The sequence below is a fragment of the Pleurodeles waltl genome, chromosome 2_1 (assembly GCF_031143425.1).
Source record: "Pleurodeles waltl isolate 20211129_DDA chromosome 2_1, aPleWal1.hap1.20221129, whole genome shotgun sequence".
Classification (NCBI taxonomy): Eukaryota; Metazoa; Chordata; class Amphibia; order Caudata; family Salamandridae; genus Pleurodeles; species Pleurodeles waltl.
The window spans coordinates 185,600,179-185,612,218 of record NC_090438.1 but is presented as its reverse complement, the minus strand read 5'-3'; the positions used below and the strand labels follow the sequence as shown (position 1 = coordinate 185,612,218).

Below are 12,040 nucleotides of genomic sequence, written 5' to 3'. Positions count from 1 at the left end.
ACCAATTGCACATACTCCAAAACTTGGTAGTTCATATTACAAAGATACCAAACACACAGCTGAGACGTTAAGGGTCTATGGGCCAGATTTACTAAGGCAGTTTGATTTCGCAAAGAGTCCAATTTGCAAAAGTAGATCCTTTGAGACTCAAAAACTGCCTTTTGGTATAATGTACTAAATCAAAATAGCAATTAACGCATTACCAAATCACAATTTGGGTGTGTAACTACGTACAGAATTGCTGTTTGGAAGAGGCATGTTTAGAGCGTCACTTCCAAATAGCGATTCGCAATGGAATGTATTAATGTTTTTTTATGGAAATCAAGTTGCAAAACATTAATATTTAACTGTCTGCTAAAAGCTTCCAACTATTTGTGAATGTTTTAGGATTAGGCATTGGTCCATGGAACCACTGCTTGCCTACCCATACATTTTTTTTATGTTTTCATTAGTTTATTTTTTTTAAAAAACATCTCATTTTTGTTTTAAGAAAAGGGGCTACATTAAAAGATATTCACAGGCATGGTAATCTGTTGATCCCAGCAGCCTACAATTGCAGATAATCTTAGTGGGTCACACTTTGCGACCTACCTCATGCATATTAATGAGGTAGGTCACATTGCAACCAAGTACAAATTGTGAACTTGCAATTAGATCTTTTAGTACGTCGGTCAGTTTGCAAAATCAGAATTCATTCAGTAAAAGTCTGTGCTCAATGTACGACCACTTTTATCGAATCGATTCTTAGTACAGCTGGCCAGAACTTCCTACATCATATACCACATTCTAACGAAGAATTGAAACTCAACACCATCAACTATCAAACTGTCTGCCGTTGACACAAAATATACCAGCTTCCCATGCGCAACAACCAGTGACCACAATCTATATCCTTGCATTAAAATGAATTCTCGCATCCTATGAAGTGTGTATCCTGTCACAATACTATCCATCTGTCTACCTCTTAACCATCCATTGCAAAAGCAAATGCATTTCAAGCTCTACATTCTAATCCTAGAAGATAATATTGCCTCTTTGCCCCAAATCCTACACTAACTTAAAACTACTCTTTTTCCTTCTTGCATTGTATTGTGGTATTTGTTTAGTGGTTACTATCCCTACGTGGGGCACTGCACTGGTTATCCACACAAGAAGAAAGCTTCACTGTGTGTGTGGTCTGTGGTTCAGAGGGAGTTGTTTTTGTTTTCAGCCTATATGTGGAGTGTGTTTGTGTTGTGTGTGGAGCCAACATTTTGAGCAGGGGTTCACACCACTAGCCCCTCTCAGGCTCTCAATTTAAGATAAGCACCAATCAGGCAAGCCCTAGTCTGGTTGTAGCTCAGACCCCAGTTACACAGGCATCCTGCATGTGCACCAATGAAAGGTGAAGCTCTTGGTAGATTGCTGCCTTGACAATGCAAGAGCAGATTGGCTTGCCTTGTGTTACTTTGTTGTCCTCAACCCTCACTGTGCGTAGTACTTTTCTGAGATTCCAGAGACCTTTCTTTTTTCTAGCTTACATAATGAGACATCCTCTTGGTCTTCTAGAACTTCCTCTCAGATAATTCCACTTTCATTGTTAGTAGTGAATGACATTGCAGGATAAAAAAGAGACAATGTGGTGAAAGGAGACATACCCTGCTTCCATTATTGTGTTTAGGACTGCATTATGGAACTGACATGGTAGTTCTCAATTTATTCAGTCATAGGTCATCTCTTCTCTGACCTGTACACTTTGTGAAAAACACTTTGTCTATATGCCTCCAAAAGTTAGCTGTCCTTTGTCTGGTCTATTCTCACTATACCCCTCAATCCCCATGCCCATTATCTCTGCTCTTACCTGAGGCCTTTCAACTAAAAGAATAGTAGCCAGTTCGTGTGATTTCTGGTACCGAAGAACTCCTAATTCAACCCGTCTGAATGCTGGTTCCAGCCATCAGTGTGCTGAGGGGTTCGATTGGAAAATTCAGCTTTGGTCTGCTCAGGAAAAGAAGAGCCTTTGCCTGCTTTGATCATTAAAGAACTCTGGTGTTGGGTCTTACAAACACATTTCAGGGAACATTAGGCTACACCTTACTACTTAAGGTCTGGCCGCTACGTCTTAGGTCAGCCTCACTCCTTCCTCAGCACTTGGCAACTTTCTGCTGACTCTTTGGATTGCATAGATATGATGGAGTGTAATTTTAAAGGTACAATTTACCACATGGAATAACCTGCAGCCTCAATGATTTAATTTGTTTTAGGTAACCACACTTAGCTATTACAAGTCAACACTGAAGATAACATGTAATGAAATGAGTTCACCTAACATTGATGCTGTTTTGAATGTCAACACAACAAGTAAAGTTAAGAGGCCTGCTCTCATATTACACTATTGTTTTGCATGAGCTATTTTTTCTTTTTCTGCCCACTGCAAATGCTGTATTTCTCCAGAAGCCTTTGGTTAACTAATGAATAGGTATTTGTTATGTATTAGACAACTGATAATGAGGTTCACATTGGGAGTAGAGTAAGATGTTAGGAAGTGCAACTCATGGGAAGAGCTGTCTGAAACACAAGATTTCGTCCAATGTAACAACTCAAAGACATAGTCATGTTTGCACCATTGTCATAGCCTGAGAAATATGGGAGTTTACCTGCTCCCACAGCTTGGTAGAAAATGTTTGGTTCACAGAAGTGGGAACCAACTGAAGTGTTGCAACTAATGTTTTTTCAGTTATATTAGAGTGTGTTCCTTAGACGATCTAGGGCTACGATTCAGGACTCCCCTGCTCACAGTCTCTCACACACTTTGTGCATTAAAGAGAAGCTTACTGATTTTGAATGAGAAAATCTTTTTCACTCTGCAAATTTCCATGATTGGAGTTCAAAGACTTTGGGCCTCATTATGACCCTGGCGGTAGAGAACCGCCAGGGCCAACGGGGGCGGGAGCACCGCCGACAGGCCGGCGGTGCTCCCTTGGGCATTCTGACCGCGGCGCTTTGGCCGCGGTCAGAAAGGGAAAACCGGCGGTCTCCCGCCGGTTTTCCACTGCCCCTAAGAATCCTCCAAGGCGGCGCAGCTCGCTGCGCCGCCGAGGGGATTCTGAAAATCCTTACCGCCATCCTGTTCCTGGCGGCTCGCCCGCCAGTAACAGGATGGCGGTAAGGATTGTCGTGGGGGCCCCTGCAGTGCCCATGCCAATGGCATGGGCACTGCAGGGGCCCCCGTAAGAGGGCCCTGCTAGTATTTCACTGTCTGCATAGCAGACAGTGAAATACGCGACGGGTGCAGTGGCACCCGTCGCACCTTCCCACTCCGCCGGCTCGATTACGAGCCGGCATCCTCGTGGGAAGGGAGTTTTTCCCTAGGCTGGCGGGCGGTCTTTTGGAGACCGCCCGCCAGCCCAGGGAAAAACTCATAATACCCTCCGCGGTCTTCTGACCGCGGAGCGGTATTATGGAGGGCGGCATCCTGGCGGGCAGCCTCCGCCGCCCGCCAGGGTCGTAATGAGGCCCTTTATGCCTAAACATTCTTATTCTCTCATCAGAACCCTTCATTTGGGTTTCTGAAAACAACATCTTATACGTTTTGCTTCAACTGGATGCCTTTCTCAACTAAACTTACAGTAATTTAGAATTGGGATTGTTCCTTAAACACACTTGTATAATTTCTATCCTAATTGTAATTCTTACTATTGTTCTATTTTATCTTATCTTGAAATATCAACTTCCTATTTGAACCTGTAATATTTATGTCCGAGATTTGAATAAACTTTTTGCCATCCTCCTTCTCTTTTTCTGACCTCATTTTTGCTGGCTTTCGGTCTCTGCGCCCTTTACCACTGCTAATCAGTGCTAAAGTGCATGTGCTCTCTCATTTAAACATGGTGACATTGGCTCATACCCAATTGCCTTATTTAATTTACTTGTAAGTCCCTAGTCATGTGCACTACTTGTGCCCAGGGCCTGTAAATTAAATGCTACTAGTGGGCTGCAGCACCGGTTGTGCCACCCACATAAGCAGCCCCCTAACCATGTCTCAGGTCTGCCACTGCAGGGCCTGTGTGTGCAGTTTCACTGCCACTTCGACTTGACATTTAAAAGTAATTGCCAAGCTTTAAACTCCCCTTTTTCTACATATAAGTCACCCCTAAGGTAGGCCCTAGGTAACCCATAGGGCAGGGTGCTATGTAGATAAAAGGCAGGACACGTACCTGTGCAGTTTATATGTCCTGGTAGTGTAAAACTCCTAAATTCGTTTTTACACTGCTGTGAGGCCTGCTCCTCTCATAGGCTAACATTAGGGCTACCCTCATATACTGTTTGAGTGGTAGATTCTGATTTGAAAGGAGTAACAAGGTCATATTTAGTATGACCAGAATGGTAATACAAAATCCTGCTTAGCTGGATTTCATATTACTGCTTAAGAAATGCCACTTTTAGAAAGTGAGCATTTCTCTGCACTTAAATCCTTCTGTGCCTTACAATCCACGTCTGGCTAGGTTTAGTTGACAGCTCCCTTGTGCATTCGCTCAGACAACCCCAAACACAGGATGCTCAATCACACTTTTACACATATGCATATTGAATGGGTCTTCCTGGGCTGGGAGGGTAGAGAACCTGACACATGTCAAAAGACAGTAGCCTGCCCTCACACAAAGGACTGCCACACCCCCACTGGGACCCTGGCAGACAGGATGGAAGTGAAAGGGGACCTTGTGCACTTCTAAGCCACTCTTTGAAGTCTCCCCCACTTCAAAGGCACATTTGGGTATTTAAGCAGGGTCTCTGACCCTACCAACTCAGACACATTTGGACAAGATACCACTGGTGAAGAATCCCTGAACCAGAACCTGCAACCTGCCTAGAAGAACTGCCTGGCAGCCCAAAGGGCTCACCTGCTGCTCTGCTGTTGCCCTGCTGCCTTGCTGTCTTCTGGCTGTGCTGAGAAGTGCTCTCCAAGGGCTTGGATAGAGCTTGCCTCCTGTTCCCTGAAGTCTCAGGACCAAAAAGACTTTGTTCCTCAACAGAACTCCTTGTGCGGCAAAAATTGACGCACAGCCGGTAAGAAACGAAGCACGGCCTGCATCGTGGTGAGAAAATCACCGCAGGCCGAACCGGATCGACGCAGCCCAACTTCCCGAAGAGAAGAACAATGCAGCGCCAGCGTTGCGACTGGAAATTCAACGCACAGCCCACTGGATTGACGCAAAGCTGAGCCAGAATAACGCAGCCTATTTCCTGTGCGGCAGAAATTTCCATGCATCGCCCAACTGATCAACGCAGCCCTTGTGACTTCGGCCTGCACGCCCAGGATTTCAACGCATCGACACCGGGGCATCCAAAAACCCCACAACCCGAAGAGGATCCCAGTCTATGCACGGGAAATCGATGCAAAGCCTGCCCTGCGTGAAAACTCAATGACACATCGTCTGTGTGCACTGGAAAAATCAATGCACACTTCCCCATTTTCTACGCAACTCCTCCTCTGCCGTCCCTTGCGGAGAATTTGAACACAAACCAGGTACTTTGTGCTTGCAAGAAACACTTGTTGCTTTTTAAAGACTAACAACACTTTATACCATTTTTACAGTGATATTTCAAGGTATACTTATTGAATCTTGATCGTTTTGACCTGCATTTTATGAGATAAATATTATATATTTTTCTAAACACTGTGTGGTGTATTTTTGTGGTCTTCTACTGTGTTATTGCATGATTTATTGGACAAATACTTTACACATTGCCTTCTAAGTTAAGCCTGACTGCTCAGTGCCAAGCTACCAGAGGGTGGGCACAGGATAATTTAGATTGTGTGTGACTTACAGTGACTAGAGTGAGGGTCCTTGCTTGGACAGGAGGTAACCTGACTGCCAACCAAAGACCCCATTTCTAACAAACCCCTTTTAACTTATTTCAATTCTTTGTCATTTCCTGTGAAGTTCCGATTGGTCTTCACTGGCTATTCAAATTAATGTACATGATAGCTCCTTGTCCACTCTCCTTGTCGACTAGCAAAGGTTCAGATGTCCAATGGCAGAGATTGTATGATGAAAATATCAGACGTTTGAGATTTAAGAGTCCCTGCTTCAGCAAGTAGTAGCAATGTGGTGGTTGTTGTCACAGGAGAAAAGGAGCTAGACGAGTCTCAAAATCTAGACTTATCAAACTTGTCCCAGTTTAGAATTGACCTGGTCCCTAAATTCCGTGGATCAACTTTGAAGACTGAAGGAGTCTTGGCAGTTCAGAAGGCAAATGCAGTGGTGAAGGAGTGAGTATTAATAGGGTTGTGCATCACAATTGTTTATGTTGAGCTTATGATGTTGTGTTGAAGTTGTGTGCTTTGTGTTCTAGTGATACATATAGTTTAATTGTGTAAATAGATAGCCACATTTGATGCGGAACAATTGAAGTTAACAGGCTTGTTGCAATCAAGATCCTGGGATAGATAAGCTGGGGTGTGGAATTCCTATCGCTGACGCCCAGGACATATTGTTTGGGGTGAAGGACAACAAAGTTTTCATGTTTATATTGGGACAATAGTCCCACCGGCCTGCAGCACAAACCGTTTGGCTGCCAGTTTACATGGAAGGGAACTGTCTGCAGTTGAGGCAATATTTGTGTCTTTATATTAATGCTGTTCGAACTTGTATTATGGTTCATTAATGCGAAGCCTTTATCATTAGGGTGAGCAATTTCAAAAACGTTGTATGGCCACACCTCACTGACAGTGGTTCCAGTAAAAAATGTGTGTATACGTTTGTAAAGTTTAACAATATGAGGCTATGTATAGTGCTCCGAGAATGCTCTCTGATTAGATGCAAATGCTTGCAGAACTTTGAAAGCAATGTTGATGATTGTTTGCTTTTAAAATAAAATGTTCAGAAAGAAATGCAAGAAGGAAAAACATTTTTGCTAAATTACTGTGAAGTTTTAGCTACTATTTCTTTGAGGCATCATTTAGTAAACTGGGTTGCTGCATGCTAGTATTTCCAAAAATATTCATAATGAAAAATCAGTGTAGCTATTTTCAGCAAGCTTATGGGAAACATGAAAATAAACAAGAACTGGCAAAGCCAACTGATCCGATATTGGAGGTCAGTCTTTTGGTTTTGTCGGAGCATGTCTAGTTTTTGTAACACTTTATTATTATTATTGTGCTCTCACCATTGTACCAAACATTGGCAAATGGTTTCAAAAGCACACATTGCCCCAGTAGTTCCTGGCACTGAACAAAACTACTTTGTGCTCCGTGTAGAAGAGCAGCATGCTATCACTCATAGTAAAGCCAGCTGATCGATGGATAGACAGATAAATATAATTTTAATAAAAAACAAAATGTCTTGGTTAACACCAGACCTAATTTAGTGACCAGTTCTCAAAGAAAGTCACAAAAGTACACCCATGGTAAATGCCTTTGCATTAGTGGCCTTCATAAGAATTTACAGAAGTAGACCAGGAATTCGTACTCCAAGAACATATTTGTGAGCTGTATTTTAGCATTAGCAAATATGCATGTGTAGATGAGCTCATGTGAAAATCAATTGAGAGTTTAGCAGTTTACTTTCCCTCCAACCACTTTTTTCCCCAACCCTGGAAGAACGTCTACTTCGCCCTTGTCAGGATTAAACTTCCAACCTTTCTCAGTAAGGGAAACGATTAGAGGAGAGCTGGCAATTAATCCGTATATTATGCATTTTTGTAGGTTTGCACAGACTCAAAGGCATTCCAGTCCTAGAACTATTGCTTACTGCTCCCTCCAGCCCCAGTATGTAGATCTGTGGAAAGGTGGCATAATAAGGAAACTGCTATAGTAGGGCTTGAATACTTGCTAGTATTCAAGCCCTACTATAGTATTAGCCCTGTCATAAATAGAGGGGCTATTATCAGTGGTCTTGCATAAAGGGTTTGCTGCTATCATTTGTCGCCATACTACATAGCACCAAAGGGACTAGTAGATTTTTTTATATGAAAAGTAGATTTATGAAGCAACCTGTCTCATGGACAAGTAGCTATTTTATTAAATTCTACACCCTTGGATAAAAGAATAAATTGTGGTTTTACTTGTCTGCTAAGTTTTTTGTGGTGTTGGTTTGTGATGGGCCATCAACCGCACAATTGAGATAGGGACCCGTAACTGATTTCTATGATTGTACTAATGGTGATTGGCACTAGTTGACCCTATTGCAAAAAGAGAAGCTGTATTAGGGTGATTTCCGCTTGTCAAGATTTCATCTGTGTGTGTGTGGAAGTTGGAAAGTATTACTTCCGACTATTTCTTGTGTGAGTGATTACTCTGAATTCTTTAGTGGAGCAGACAAGTTATGTTTTTTTACTGTGCTTGCTTAGAGTTGTGGAAACTTAATATACAAGAAAATTGTAGAGGAGGGTGAACTGCTGCAAGGAGCGAGAATTGTGTCAGAGAGTACTGCTCTGGAATAAGTCAACTGATGCGAAGTGTCGCGCTGGGATAGTTAGTTTGTCATCAGGTGCTGCATTGTGATAGGTCCATAGAGGAAAAGATTCTGTTGAGATTGGGTGTGAATATTGACCTGTATTGAATTGTGACTTGGACAAAGCTGTCAAGAACCCTCAAATAGGTTATGCCATTACCCCATGGGGTATGATAAAAAAAGCAAAAGGACTACAGGTCAAGAAATATCCGCAGTGGAAAAGACAATGTCCTTGTTGGCAGATTATTTTTCGAGTTGTTTTGCAGACTTTACAAAGAAAGTACTGTGAGAGAAATCCAAGATGGCCACCAAGCAATCCAACCACTAGTTTACAGGTCTAGTGTTTTTAGTCTTTGAGATTGAGTTAATAATGCACTGGCACGGAGCACTTCACCTGTGTTTTGACAGTGATTCGGAGATGTTTGAGGAGAGCGCGTTTCTTGAGGTAGCGTTTCTGGACTAGTTCCATATCTTAGAAACAGAAGAATACGTCAAGTAAGCCAAAAATAATCCAGTATTCAGATAAAAGGTTCATTTTTCATTTGCGGTGATATAGAGGGAAGTTCAGCAAGGTTCCCGTATTGTGGAGAAAATAAGAACACCCAAGTCTACCGCAAATAATAAATGTTACGATAGCTCAGAGACTAAAATTGTATTTAACTCAGTAAAGAGAAAGTCTGGCAAAATTTTAGTAAATGCAAAAACTGCAAGGAACATTCTTATAATCAATAAACTAAATCCCTGTGACAGTCGAAGTCAACAGAATTCAGGAATTAATTTTAAGGTGTTGATACAACGCGAGTATTAAAGACTAGATGATATTGTGACTAAAAAGGATTTCTGAGAAAAGACAATAAATATTTGCATGCTCACAAGTCATAAGGCCTTACTTAACATGTATATATATATATATATATATATATATATATATACATATATATATACAGGGAGTGCAGAATTATTAGTCAAATGAGTATTTTGACCACATCATCCTCTTTATGCATGTTGTCTTACTCCAAGCTGTATAGGCTTGAAAGCCTACTACCAATTAAGCATATTAGGTGATGTGCATCTCTGTAATGAGAAGGGGTGTGGTCTAATGACATCAACACCATATATCAGGTGTGCATAATTATTAGGCAACTTCCTTTCCTTTGGCAAAATGGGTCAAAAGAAGGACTTGACAGGCTCAGAAAAGTCAAAAATAGTGAGATATCTTGCAGAGGGATGCAGTACTCTTAAAATTGCAAAGCTTCTGAAGCGTGATCATTGAACAATCAAGCGTTTCATTCAAAATAGTCAACAGGGTCGCAAGAAGCGTGTGGAAAAACCAAGGCGCAAAATAACTGCCCATGAACTGAGAAAAGTCAAGCGTGCAGCTGCCACGATGCCACTTGCCACGAGTTTGGCCATATTTCAGAGCTGCAACATCACTGGAGTGCCCAAAAGCACAAGGTGTGCAATACTCAGAGACATGGCCAAGGTAAGAAAGGCTGAAAGACGACCACCACTGAACAAGACACACAAGCTGAAACGTCAAGACTGGGCCAAGAAATATCTCAAGACTGATTTTTCTAAGGTTTTATGGACTGATGAAATGAGAGTGAGTCTTGATGGGCCAGATGGATGGGCCCGTGGCTGGATTGGTAAAGGGCAGAGAGCTCCAGTCCGACTCAGACGCCAGCAAGGTGGAGGTGGAGTACTGGTTTGGGCTGGTATCATCAAAGATGAGCTTGTGGGGCCTTTTCGGGTTGAGGATGGAGTCAAGCTCAACTCCCAGTCCTACTGCCAGTTCCTGGAAGACACCTTCTTCAAGCAGTGGTACAGGAAGAAGTCTGCATCCTTCAAGAAAAACATGGTTTTCATGCAGGACAATGCTCCATCACACGCGTCAAAGTACTCCACAGCGTGGCTGGCAAGAAAGGGTATAAAAGAAGGAAATCTAATGACATGGCCTCCTTGTTCACCTGATCTGAACCCCATTGAGAACCTGTGGTCCATCATCAAATGTGAGATTTACAAGGAGGGAAAACAGTACACCTCTCTGAACAGTGTCTGGGAGGCTGTGGTTGCTGCTGCACGCAATGTTGATGGTGAACAGATCAAAACACTGACAGAATCCATGGATGGCAGGCTTTTGAGTGTCCTTGCAAAGAAAGGTGGCTACATTGGTCACTGATTTGTTTTTGAATGTCAGAAATGTATATTTGTGAATGTTGAGATGTTATATTGGTTTCACTGGTAATAATAAATAATTGAAATGGGTATATATTTCTTTTTGTTAAGTTGCCTAATAATTATGCACAGTAATAGTCACCTGCACACACAGATATCCCCCTAACATAGCTAAAACTAAAAACAAACTAAAAACTACTTCCAAAAATATTCAGCTTCGATATTAATGAGTTTTTTGGGTTCATTGAGAACATTGTTGTTGTTCAATAATAAAATTAATCCTCAAAAATACAACTTGCCTAATAATTCTGCACTCCCTGTATATACAGCTTAAATTCGATCAGAAAAGAGTGAAGCAAAACCAGTTGATGAGACAAACTTGAAAAAAGACAGAATTATTCCCGAAGAAAAGATCTAATTTGCTTAACTTCAATTCTAAGATCACTTTTGGAATAAGGGTATATAAATTAACAAATACTATATATATATATATATATATATATATATATATATATATACAAAAGAGAAGCAAATTCCTCAGAAGATTCAGGTAAAGGGTTCTGAAGTAAATATGATAGGTTGCTAGTCAAATGCTGTAATACTGTATATAGAAAAGTGTCCCTAGTAATTGTGTTTGTAATCTTTCAGGTGTCACTTCCTAGAAAAATAGAAGGAAGAGTTTGACTGAATTGAAGAAGAAGCAGACCTCTGAAGCAGTCTCTCTTTGTCCCGTTCTCCTTTCCCCCCTAGGGTGCTTGGAATGGAGAACTTTGTTCATTGCGTGTAGCCTGGCTTGGGGATCCTTCTTCTGCTCCTGAGGAAATCGAATCAAAGATCCGTGACAAAAGCATTAAAAATATTGAATTTTGCCCATTTCCATTTTTGAATTATTATAATCATGTAATGTTTCAGGGCTCTTAGAGACTTAATTAGGGATGATGTGCAAGTTCCTGTCCGTGAGGGCGAGGAAGCTCTACCTGAAGATATACCAGATCACTACATGGAGACAAAGATAGGGTGCCACAAGTTTCTGTGGCTATGTGAAAGTGATAGGATCACTGAAAAAGAGGGAGCATTAGCACGGTCTGTTAATGGCGCAGTATATTAGATAGCCCCAGGGTGGCGCTACTATATACCCCAAGCGCTCCAGTAGACTGGTGTTTGTGGTTTCCGTTGGGACAGGAGCGGGCGCAAGGCAGGCATTCGACCTACTGGACATACATCTTATTGGGGACTTCTTCACATAAGGGAAAATGAAGGAATGGACCCAGGTTGTAGAGCACACGGAAGAGCACACAGCATTGGCAAAGTTTCACTACTTTAGAGCGTAGACAGGCTACTCATGAAGTGCTGAGCTGCTGACCTTGGCATATTTGGTGCAGGCTACCTTGCCTGCCAGCCTGGTAATGCTACTTTATACATACTTACCA

At 41.9% G+C, this 12,040-nt stretch overlaps 1 long non-coding RNA gene across 1 annotated transcript in view; it reads left to right on the top strand.

Moving 5' to 3' along the window:
* The window catches only part of LOC138258608 (uncharacterized), a 63,676-nt gene extending 52,228 nt beyond the window's left edge, over positions 1-11,448 (top strand). Inside the window, exons 2-3 of the long non-coding RNA XR_011198454.1 lie at positions 6,167-6,253; positions 11,259-11,448. This is a non-coding gene — a long non-coding RNA (uncharacterized lncRNA). The remainder of the gene's footprint in view (positions 1-6,166; positions 6,254-11,258) is intronic.
* Positions 11,449-12,040: the final 592 nt, after the last annotated feature.